The 12,723-nt window shown below is 44.7% G+C and overlaps 1 long non-coding RNA gene across 2 annotated transcripts; it reads right to left on the bottom strand.

The window, feature by feature from the left end:
• Positions 1–10,342: 10,342 nt before the first annotated feature.
• On the bottom strand, positions 10,343–11,428 carry LOC118377436 (uncharacterized). Of its 2 annotated transcripts, none has more exons than XR_008079822.1 (4): positions 11,359–11,428; positions 10,672–10,765; positions 10,514–10,570; positions 10,343–10,416 (listed from the first exon to the last, which is right to left on the bottom strand). It is a non-coding gene; the product is annotated as an uncharacterized LOC118377436 (long non-coding RNA). The 2 variants fall into 2 exon arrangements; XR_008079821.1 differs by having other exon boundaries at positions 10,514–10,567.
• Positions 11,429–12,723: the final 1,295 nt, after the last annotated feature.

Raw genomic sequence — 12,723 nt, 5'->3', positions numbered from 1 at the left:
TTGAGTGGATGAGCCAGAACAGCATCACTGAACATGGACTTCCAGCCCAAGTACCACCTAGTAATCTCCTCATAGGTAGGACTGTTACTGAGCCACGAACACAGCACCTACAAAAAAGAGTTATCTGCAATTACCCTACTATTTTAGGTCTAAGCAACAGCAACGGTAATCATAAATGAGTAAGTCAATGTGCTTTCTCACACACATACACTACTGGTCAAAAGTTTTAAAAGACCTACTCATTAAAGTGTTTTTCTTTATTTGTACTATTTTCTACATTGTAAAATACTATGAAATAACACATATGGAATCATGTAACCAAAACAGTGTTAAACAAATCAACATTTTATATTTGATATTCTTCAAATAGCCACCCTTTTCCTTGATGACAGCTTTGTACACTCTTGGCATTCTCTCAACCAGCTTCACCTGTAATGCTTTTCAAACAGTCTTGAAGGAGTTACCACATATGCTGAGCACTTGTTGGCTACTTTTCCTTCACTCTGCGGTCCGACTCATCCCAAAGCATCTCAATTTGGTTGAGGTTGGGTGATTGTGGAGGCCAGGTCATTTGATGCAGCACTCCATCACTCTGCTTCTTGGCAAATTGCCCTTACACAGCCCGGAGGTGGGTCATTGTCCTGTTGAAAAACAAATGAAAGTCCCACTAAGCCCAAACCAGATGGGATGGTGTATCACTGCAGAATGATGTGGTAGCCATGCTGGTTAAGTCTGCCTTGAATTCCAAATAAATCACAGTGTCACCATCAAAGCACCCCCACCTTCTCCATGCTTTACGGTGGGAAATACACATTCAGAGATCATCCGTTCACCCACAACGCATCTCACTCCAGACCAAAGGACACATTTACACTGGTCTAATGTCCATTGCTTGTGTTTCTTGGTCAAAGCAAGTCTCTTCTTATTGGTGTCCTTGAGTAGTTTCTTTGCAGCAATTCGACCATGAAGGCCTGATTCACACTTTCTCCTCTGAACAGTTGATGTGTCTTTTACTTGAAACTCTGAAGCATTTATTTGGGCTGCAATTTCTGAGGTTGGTAACTCTTAATGAACTTATCCTCTACAGCAGAGGTAAATGTGGGTCTTCCTTTCCTGTGGTGGTCCTCATGACAGTCAGTTCATCATAGCACTTGATGGTTTTTGCGACTGCACTTGAAGAAATTTTCAAAGTTCTTAAAATGTTCCATATTGACTGAACTTCATGTCTTAAAGTAATGATGGACTGTCATTTCTCTTTGCTTATTTGAGCTGTTCTTGCCATAATATGGACTTGGTCTTTTACCAAATAGGACTCTCTTCTGTATACTCCCCCCATCTTATCACAACACAACTGAATGGCTCAAATGCATCAAGAAGGAAAGAAATTCCACAAATGAAGGCACACCTGTTAATTGAAATGCATTCCAGGTGACTACCTCATGAAGCTGGTTGAGAGAATTCCAAAAGTGTGCAAAACTGTCAAGGCAAAAGGTGGCTATTTGAAATATATTTTGATTTGTTTAACACTTTTTTGGTTACTACATGATTCCATATGTGTTATTTCATAGTTTTGATGTCTTCACTATTATTCTACAATGTAGAAAATAGTAAAAATAAAGAAAAACCCTTGAATGAGTAGGTGTTCTAAAACTTCTGACCTGTATTGTACATACTGTAGCCACTTGGGGAAGTAGTGTTTGTCCAGCAGTGATACGAGGCTTGAGGGAGACAGCATGCCCTCCCAGTCTAACATCCAATTGAATTTCTTCATATGCTGCTGGTGTGGATTTATTAACAGCTCCCCCAGACACAGAGCTATAAGAGGGGAGGCAGAGCATGAAGTTTGGAACTACTGTTCTACTAAGTAATATCTGTCTGCTTCCTTTTCACTTTATATAGTGCACTACTTATGACCAGAGCTGGTCAAAACCAGTGCACTTGCATTTTAATTGGGTGTGTGTGATAATGTACAGTGGGGCAAAAAATTATTTATTCAGCCACCAATTGTGCAAGTTCTCCCACTTAAAAAGATGAGAGGCCTGTAATTTTCATCATAGGTACACTTCAACTATGACAGACAGAAAAAAACAGAAAAAATGAAAAAAAAATGGTGGTCCAGCTCAAAATCACATTGTCGAGGATTTTTAATGAATTTATTTGCAAATTATGGTGGAAAATAAGTATTTGGTCTATAAGAAAAGTTTCTCAATACTTTGTTATATACCTTTTGTTGGCAATGACAGAGGTCAAATGTTTTCTGTAAGTCTTCACAACGTTTTCACACACTGTTGCTGGTATTTTGGCCGGAAGCAAAAGATGCTACGCTTTCACCACTTTCAAAACAGTTCCCCCATGTGCTGCTATACATGGAAATAGCATTTTGTTTTATCCCTTAAAAATAAAAACATAGACCCATTCGATCATACGTGAGAGTATCGGTATCATTCACTAATGTGTCTAATCTATCTATATTGTATGTAGCAAGATAGATAGATAATGTTAGCTACCTAAACGAATTGGTCCAGATGTGGACATATCCACCTGAAGTAGTTAATGGTAGGGGTGCTGCGATTTCTTTTTCCAGCTCTGAAGACTTCTATATCAGTCGGCTAATATAGGACTGGTAAATGCCCAGTGCACTACTTTTGTTAAAAAATGTAACTAAATGTATGAGTGTTTACCAGCATTTTCTAATTGAGCCTGATAAATATCTGCACCAAACAGTTAATCTGATAATACTTGTGGAATATAGAAATACTTGCTTTATATGTTTTCCAGTTTCTTGAAAAAATGTACAAATGCAACTTATTTCTATGTGAAAACTGAAACAATCTATTCGTTCCTTTTCCATTCAAGTAGACACAAATATCCAAAGCAACTTACAATAGTGAGTGCCTAGATTTTCATACTGATCCCCCATGGAATCTGAACCCACAACCCTGGCATTGCAAGCGCCATGCTCTACCAACTGAGCCACATCACAAACCACTTGATGTCTCAGTGTACTCAATTACTGTATTGTACATTGTTTTTCTACATGGTGATAGGAAGTCTACAGGTACAAACCTAGATGTCCAGCCTATGTACACCACAGTAATGTACATTTACATTAAGTGGTTTGTAAGGATGGTAAATTAACACTGCACATGTTGTTTGATCAAGAAAAATATTACATTTGATGTGGATGTTTTTTTGTCTTTGTTCATAGCTTTTGCCCAGGTGTAACGGATGTGAAACGGCTAGCTTAGTTAGCGGTGCGCGCTAAATAGCGTTTCAATCGGTTACGTCACTTGCTCTGAGACCTTGAAGTAGTAGTTCCCCTTGCTCTGCAAGGGCCGCAGCTTTTGTGGAGTGATGGGTAACGATGCTTCGTGGGTGACTATTGTTGATGTGTGCAGAGGGTCCCTGGTTCGCGCCCGGGTATGGGCGAGGGGACGGACGTAAAGTTACACAGGTAAAGTCTACAAATACTAGTAAAGGCCCAGTGCACTACTTTTGTGATTGCATTTGATATATATTTTAATTCTGATTTTTCAGGGGTGCTGCAACACCCCTACTTCTCGTGACTATGGATGTGAAACAGAGGTAACAAGTGGTCCAGCGACGTAAGGGAGCACCCCACTGAGGGAAGCCTCACACGGCCCGGCAGATACCGGGACATGCCGACACCAGTAGAGGCTGCTGAGGGGAGGACGGCTCATAAAATGGCTGGAACGGAGCAAATGGAATGGCATCAAACACCTGGAAACCATCTATTTGATGTATTTAATAAAATAAAAGGTGCCACCAACACGGACAGGACCAAACAATAATGTAAGAAGAACACTATTAAAATCCATGACTATCCTGACTGTTCCCTTAGCCTAGCATGTCATTCCCTGTTATAATGTATTGTACAAGTTGGACAGTAGGCCTATCTAGTCAAGGCAGTTGACACAAAATGATAAACCGTTGCTCACGTCCCTCTTTCTCCCCCTGTAGGGCTGGACTGAGTTGTGCAGACTTCTGGTTGGAGTGTAGAGGTCAGTTGAAGAACTCTAATGAATTATGTTGTGCCCCGTCCAGTCCCTTCGCCCAGTCCCCTTACTTTCAGCCTCTAAGCTACACACTAAACCTGAAAGGATTAGATAAGTGTAAACACATTACATTTACATTTAAGTCATTTAGCAGACGCTCTTATCCAGAGCGATTTACAAATTGGTGCATTCACCTTATGACATCCAGTGGAACAGCCACTTTACAATAGTGCATCTAAATCTTTTAAGGGGGGTGAGAAGGATTACTTTATCCTATCCTAGGTATTCCTTAAAGAGGTGGGGTTTCAGGTGTCTCCGGAAGGTGGTGATTGACTCCGCTGTCCTGGCGTCGTGAGGGAGTTTGTTCCACCATTGGGGGCCAGAGCAGCGAACAGTTTTGACTGGGCTGAGCGGGAACTGTACTTCCTCAGTGGTAGGGAGGCGAGCAGGCCAGAGGTGGATGAACGCAGTGCCCTTGTTTGGGTGTAGGGCCTGATCAGAGCCTGGAGGTACTGAGGTGCCGTTCCCCTCACAGCTCCGTAGGCAAGCACCATGGTCTTGTAGCGGATGCGAGCTTCAACTGGAAGCCAGTGGAGAGAGCGGAGGAGCGGGGTGACGTGAGATAACTTGGGAAGGTTGAACACCAGACGGGCTGCGGCGTTCTGCGGAGTTGTAGGGGTTTAATGGCACAGGCAGGGAGCCCAGCCAACAGCGAGTTGCAGTAATCCAGACGGGAGATGACAAGTGCCTGGATTAGGACCTGCGCCGCTTCCTGTGTGAGGCAGGGTCGTACTCTGCGGATGTTGTAGAGCATGAACCTACAGGAACGGGCCACCGCCTTGATGTTAGTTGAGAACGACAGGGTGTTGTCCAGGATCACGCCAAGGTTCTTAGCGCTCTGGGAGGAGGACACAATGGAGTTGTCAACCGTGATGGCGAGATCATGGAACGGGCAGTCCTTCCCCGGGAGGAAGAGCAGCTCCGTCTTGCCGAGGTTCAGCTTGAGGTGGTGATCCGTCATCCACACTGATATGGCTGCCAGACATGCAGAGATGCGATTCGCCACCTGGTCATCAGAAGGGGGAAAGGAGAAGATTAATTGTGTGTCGTCTGCATAGCAATGATAGGAGAGACCATGTGAGGTTATGACAGAGCCAAGTGACTTGGTGTATAGCGAGAATAGGAGAGGGCCTAGAACAGAGCCCTGGGGACACCAGTGGTGAGAGCGCGTGGTGAGGAGACAGATTCTCGCCACGCCACCTGGTAGGAGCGACCTGTCAGGTAGGACGCAATCCAAGCGTGGGCCGCGCCGGAGATGCCCAACTCGGAGAGGGTGGAGAGGAGGATCTGATGGTTCACAGTATCGAAGGCAGCCGATAGGTCTAGAAGGATGAGAGCAGAGGAGAGAGAGTTAGCTTTAGCAGTGCGGAGCGCCTCCGTGATACAGAGAAGAGCAGTCTCAGTTGAATGACTAGTCTTGAAACCTGACTGATTTGGATCAATCAAGAAGGTCATTCTGAGAGAGATAGCGGGAGAGCTGGCCAAGGATGGCACGTTCAAGAGTTTTGGAGAGAAAAGAAAGAAGGGATACTGGTCTGTAGTTGTTGACATCGGAGGGATCGAGTGTAGGTTTTTTCAGAAGGGGTGCAACTCTCGCTCTCTTGAAGACGGAAGGGACATAGCCAGCGGTCAGGGATGAGTTGATGAGCGAGGTGAGGTAAGGGAGAAGGTCTCCGGAAATGGTCTGGAGAAGAGAGGAGGGGATAGGGTCGAGAGGGCAGGTTGTTGGGCGGCCGGCCGTCACAAGACGCGAGATTTCATCTGGAGAGAGAGGGGAGAAAGAGGTCAGAGCACAGGGTAGGGCAGTGTGAGCAGAACCAGCGGTGTCGTTTGACTTAGCAAACGAGGATCGGATGTCGTCGACCTTCTTTTCAAAATGGTTGACGAAGTCATCTGCAGAGAGGGAGGAGGGGGAGGGGAAGAGGATTCAGGAGGGAGGAGAAGGTGGCAAAGAGCTTCCTAGGATTAGAGGCAGATGCTTGGAATTTAGAGTGGTAGAAAGTGGCTTTAGCAGCAGAGACAGAGGAGGAAAATGTAGAGAGGAGGGAGAGAAAGGATGCCAGGTCCGCAGGGGAGGCGAGTTTTCCTCCATTTCCGCTCGGCTGCCCGGAGCCCTGTTCTGTGAGCTCGCAATGAGTCGTCGAGCCACGGAGCGGGAGGGGAGGACCGAGCCGGCCTGGAGGATAGGGGACATAGAGAGTCAAAGGATGCAGAAAGGGAGGAGAGGAGGGTTGAGGAGGCAGAATCAGGAGATAGGTTGGAGAAGGTTTGAGCAGAGGGAAGAGATGATAGGATGGAAGAGGAGAGAGTAGCGGGGGAGAGAGAGCGAAGGTTGGGACGGCGCAATACCATCCGAGTAGGGGCAGTGTGGGAAGTGTTGGATGAGAGCGAGAGGGAAAAGGATACAAGGTAGTGGTCGGAGACTTGGAGGGGAGTTGCAATGAGGTTAGTGGAAGAACAGCATCTAGTAAAGATGAGGTTGAGCGTATTGCCTGCCTTGTGAGTAGGGGGGGAAGGTGAGAGGGTGAGGTCAAAAGAGGAGAGGAGTGGAAAGAAGGAGGCAGAGAGGAATGAGTCAAAGGTAGACGTGGGGAGGTTAAAGTCACCCAGAACTGTGAGAGGTGAGCCGTCCTCAGGAAAGGAGCTTATCAAGGCATCAAGCTCATTGACACTATGATAAGAGTTCCTTTCTGTGGTAAAGACAGACTCCCCAGAGGCTGGAGCGGATCCAGCAGCAGGCTGTCACCCAGGGCCTGAGGGAGGGGAACTGGCCCCCTGAAGCCCCAACGGCCCGCCAGAGTCTGTGTATTATGATCTAGCCTCTTTTTCCTGTGTAACAGCTCATTACCAGCTTGTCATGCTTTTACTGCTGTTGGAATCACTACAGGCACACATGCTCTCTCTCAAAAGACACAGCTTCACAGTTTATCCTGGCCCACTCTAGATCCCCATGGAGCAGTGTGGTGTGCAATGACAATGTATTCCATACTATACTGTATGTCATGTAAACTGTATTCCTGTCTAGATCTCAATGGAGCTGTGCAGTGTGTACAACCCTTTGTTCTCCTAAGGGGAGTTGGCGGTACTGAGACAGCTTGACTTCACCGTGCTGACTGAAAATGAGGTAGGTTTGTTGTGTGTGGGGAAGTAATACAGAAGACAATGTGGGTCTCTGCAGATGGACTAATGAACTACTGTTGTATTCATATGTGGGATGTAATCTGGAGGGGAAGTGAGCTGTGTCGAGGCCAACTCTTTTCTACCTGATGCATTGGGGGAAGGCCCTGTAAAACAGCCTGATGTGTAAAAACCAGAGTAGAGAAACACTGCCTTTACTGACTATGACAGGAAACAGCTGGTATACAGGACAGGTCTGTGTGTGTGTGCGCACGCACATGTGAAACCTTGCCTTTAAACAATTGCCTTTTCCTTCAGGATGTTTCATAGAGAACTCAAGATACACAGTAGAAATCAAATGAGATTCATATGATCCACTGTCTCTGGAGGTGTTTGACCCTTAACCTCCCTCAGTCAGGCTGTGTGTGTATACATATATATAAGGAGTGGCAATTCCCATGCCCAGCCAGACGTCTTCAATTACACTGCCACAACGCTTTCAATCCCAGCAGCCTAAAAAAACTCCCACAATCAACCTTGGCTGAGGTGCCAGAACCCCATTATCAACACTGCCCCGATCATACAGAGGAAACCACAGTGCTGAGAGGAAGGGGTGGAGGATGAAGGAATTATTAGAGTGGACGATGGAGAGATAATGATGAAGTAGTCTATGGTTTCCAGTCCATTAAAATAGGATTGTGGGATCCTGGACATCCTGTTCGCTAAGTTGGATTTATATAGACTCTCAGGCTGCTGTGTGTGAGTGCTGTATAACTTGTGTTTATTCATCTGTGGATAAACACAAGTATAATATATATACACAAACATACATACACATGACACACGTCATGTGGAAAGTATTCAGACCTCTTCCCTTTTCCACATTGTTACTTTTCTTCCAGTTTCCCTTGATCAACCTTGAGATGTTTCTACAACTTGGAGTCCCCCTTTGGTAAATTCAATTGATTTTACATGATTTGGAGAAGCACACGCCTGTCTATATAAAGGTCCCACAGTTGACAGTGCAAAAACCAATTAATGAGGTCGAAGGAATTGTCCGTAGAGGTCCGAGACAGGATTGTGTCGAAGGCACAGATCTGGGGAAGGGTACCAAGAAATGTCCGCAGCATTGAAGATCACCAAGAACACAGCCTCCATCATTCTTAAATGAAAGTTTGGAACCACCAAGACTCTTCCTAGAGCTGGCCGCCCGGCCAAACTAAGCAATCGGGAGAGAAGGGCCTTGGTCAGTGGGGTGACCAAGAATCCGATGGTCACTGACAGAGCTCCTCTGTGGAGATGGGAGAACATTCTAGAAGGACAACCATCTCTGCAGCACTCCACCAATCAGGCCTTTATGGTAGAGTGGCCAGATGGAAGCCACTCCTCAGTAAAAAGCACATGACAGCCCGCTTGCAGTTTGCCATAAGTTAACTAAAAGACTCTCAGACCACGAGAAACAAGATTCTCTGGTCTGATGAAACCAAGATTGAACTCTTTGGCCTGAATGCCAAGTGTCACGTCTGGAGGAAACCAGGCACCATCCCTATGGTGAAGCATGGTGGCAGCATCATGTTGTTGGGATGTTTTTCAGGGGCAGGGCCTGGGAGACTAGTCAGGATCGAGGGAAAGATGAATGGAGCAAAATACTTGATGAATACCCAAGAAGACTTGAGGCTGTAAATCACTGCTTCAACAAAGTATGAAGTAAAGGGTCTGAATACTTATGTAAGCGTGATTTTGCAAACATTTAAAAAAACAATTGTTTTGCTTTGTCATTATGGGGTATTGTGTGTGGATTGATGTGATTTAAAAAAAATATATTTGAGAATAAGGCTGTAACGTAACAAAAAGTGGAAAAGGTAAAGGGGTCTGAATACTTTCTGAATGCATTGTAAGTATGAAATGTAAATTTTTTAAATTCATACTTTGGTTCAGTTGTAAGAATGATAAACTATAAAAATAGAGTCGCACACTCCATATATAAATTACTGGGAGTTTATGGAGTGCACAACTCTTTTTATAGTTTATTTGCCATTAGTCAACACCTCCACATAAATTATTTTATCTTGGTGTGCGCCAGCTCATGTTTTTATTCAGTTGTATGAATTCACATTCAATTATATGCAATCTGTGACTAAATCAGATAACAGCAGTAAGATTTTTTCTGAAATGGTTTATTTAAAAGTCAATGAAGTTACATGTTTCATAAACCCTGATGGGACAGTGATGCCAAAACGTTGGTGATAAAGACCAAATAAGTTCTCTCCCAATATCAGTAAACAACCCAGATAAAAGAGAACGGCACACTTCTATATTCTTTCTCCTCGTTTTCCCCTTTCATCCTCCACAGCCATCTGCTCTCAGGATTCTGATCCAGCTGAATCAACAGCCCCTTTAATATGCTACTGCCTTGTCTGTCCTATGGCTTCTCTTTGGTTATTTTTTCTGTTAATCCTTTAAAAAAAAAATCCTCCCTCTCTGACAGATGTTCCGTTAGCTAGCATCTCACCCTCTGCTGTGGTCAGGGTTAGTTTTGCTTGGTCGATGGTGATCTGTTCACATCTGACCCTGCCTTATCATTGACTATCTCCATCTCACTGTCTGATTTGTTTCCGTCAGATTCCAAACCTCCATTTTGTGTCAGACTCTCCTCTATACTGGCTCAGTTTCCTCAGTAACCATCAATTCTGCCTCTCCATCCTCTGTCCCCTGTGTGCTGCTCAGCCTCTGGGGAAGCTCGGTCTTCATCTCCCTCACTGGATTATCCAAAAGCTCCACTCTCTACTACTGAGCCCACCTCTACGTTCTCCTCAATGGGCTCCAGTTGATGGCAGTCCACTGTCTGTTGGCTGGGTTCTCATTGTGACCTGCCTCTACTGAGAGCACCTCGCTGGTGATCTCCTGGACTGCCACAGCCTCCTCTCCTTTAGATGTCCCCTCTGCTTCTTCTTTGTTCACTGTTTCTGTGCGTGTGTTGTCTGGTTTGGCGTTAACTGCCTCTCTCTGTTCCATCAGCTTCTGTTTGAAATCCAGGAGCCTGTCACTAAGAGACCAGAACGAGCCCATGTTTAGATTCATGTCTACTAATACACGTGGGCACACACACGGTGGGATGGTAGGGGTGTGGTGCTTCTCTTCCGTGTTACCTGTGGCTTGGTGTCCTAATGCCTGTGACCAGGGCCAGCTGCTCCAGAGTGGTCTCAGCTGAGGGAGAAAGAGACTGACCATGTGGAAAGAGGAGACAGACAGAAGAGGTCTTAATGGTCACCTCTTCCAGACCTTATTTAATACACAAAAAGAGAATAGTCTGTTATTACCTCAGCTGTGAGCGGGTCCCCGCCTTTCCTTATAGAGCGCTCCACATGCACTGCCTGCTGGGTAATGGAGTGCAGAAATTAGTCTCTGGGGGTGGTCCTCACCATACTGAGAGAAACAACAGGGTCACACACAAACAGATAGTGTGATAGGTACTGACCAGGCTGGTGAAAGCAGACAGAGCCTCTATTTCATGGTTCATGGCAGAATGATGGTCTCCCACTCCGCACATCCATTGGGCCAACAGATGCTGACTGAAGAAAGGGGAGGCGAAGTGATTGAATAGTTAGTTGGTTGATAGGTAAATTGTGAGAATGATTTGAATGATAGATACCTGAAAGCGGTGTGCACATCGGTGGGGCCAAAGAAGGAAGTATTGATTTTGAGCGCGCTCTGTAGGAACTGCCCTGCAAACCTAGACAGCTCTCTGTGTGTGTGTGTGTGTGTATGTGTGTGTGTGTGTGTGTGTGTGTGTGTGTGAGAGAGAGAGAGTTAATCCCCTCAAGCAGTAGAGGTCTTGGAGTTGGGAGTGGGTAGGTATAGCCTTACAGGATTAGGCTTATTAGTGTAGCAGTGTAGGGGTGGTCTCCATGAACTGTGAGCGTCAGGAGACGTGCTCTGAACAGACACCTCTGAGCTAGAGTAGACTCTCCTCCAGCAAACACATACACTGCTAACAGAGCCTACAGGACACACACCTCATTCACTTAGCTAGGGATTACTCAGATTACAAATAAATAAGGTAAACAAAGGCTAACTTGTTTATTGGTGTTTTGATTTCCTCCAACTTGTGGGTGGTGGAGAGTAGTGGATGACAATGAGTAGTGGATGACAATGTGGTACTTACGTATTGTTGGTAGTGTTGGAGTGGTCAAAGCCCAGGACCCTCTCACTGATGACTACAGGCTTGAGCTGGACACTGCGGGCCTGGTAGTTGTGGGTGGGGGTAGAGAGGCACAGGATAAGTTACAAAGCCCTACAAGCCTACGCTTTAAACTTGAGGCCATAATTGGAGGTGTGTGAGTGTGTGTACTAGAGGTTGGCCGATTAAATCGGCATGGCCGATTAATTAGGGCCGATTTCAAGTTTTCATAACAAATTGGTAATCGGTATTTTTGGACACCGATTATGGCCTATTACATTACATGAGGAAACTGCGTGGCAGGCTGACCACCTGTTAAGCTAGTGCAGCAAGGTAATTTGCTAGCTAGAATTAAATTTCTTATAAAAAAACGATCAATCTTTACATAATCACTAGTTAACTTAGTAATATCATCAACTATGTGTGGTTAACTAGTTTGTCCTGCGTTGCATATAATCAATGCTGTGCCTATTAATTTATCATCGAATCCCAGCCTGCTTCGCCAAATGGGTGATGATTTAACAAGGCGCATTTGTGAAAAAAGCACAATCGTTGCATGAATGTACCTAACCATAAACATCTTTTGCCTTTCTTAAATCAATACACAGAAGTCTATTTTTTTTTAAACCTAGATATTTGGTTAAGAAATTAATGTTAGCAGGCAATATTAACTTGTAACGGTTTTCTTTAGGTGAAGTAGAGGCGGACCAAAATGCAGCGGTTGTTATTCATTGTACTTTAATAAACTAACAAAAGTGCGCAAACCTAAAACAGTCCTATCTGGTGCAAAACACAGAGACAGGAACAATCACCCACAAACACACAGTGAAACCCAGGCTACCTACATATGGTTCCCAATCAGAGACAATGACTAACACCTGCCTCTGATTGAGAACCATATCAGGCCAGACATAGAAATAGACAAACAAGACATCCAACATAGAATGCCCACTCAGATCACACCCTGACCAACCAAAACATAGAAACATACAAAGCAAACTATGGTCAGGGTGTGACATAACTAGGGAAATTGTATCACTTCTCTTATGTTTATTGCAAGCAGAGTCAGGGTATATGCAAGAGTTTGGGCTGCCTGGCACACTGCAAACTAATTTGCCAGAATTGTACATAATTATGGCATAACATTGAAGGTTGCGCAATGTAACAGCAATATTTAGACTTTGGGTTGCCACCCGGAACGGTTCCGTATTTCACTGAAAGAATAAACTTTCTGTTTTTTCAAAATGATAGTTTTCAGATTTGACCATATTAATGACCAACGGCTCTTATTTCTGTGATAATTATATTAAAATTAAGTCTATGATTTGATAGAGCAGTCTGACTGAGCGG

Source organism: Oncorhynchus keta, chromosome 25 (assembly GCF_023373465.1).
Source record: "Oncorhynchus keta strain PuntledgeMale-10-30-2019 chromosome 25, Oket_V2, whole genome shotgun sequence".
NCBI classification, from domain to species: Eukaryota; Metazoa; Chordata; class Actinopteri; order Salmoniformes; family Salmonidae; genus Oncorhynchus; species Oncorhynchus keta.
This window is presented reverse-complemented; position numbering and strand designations above follow the sequence as displayed.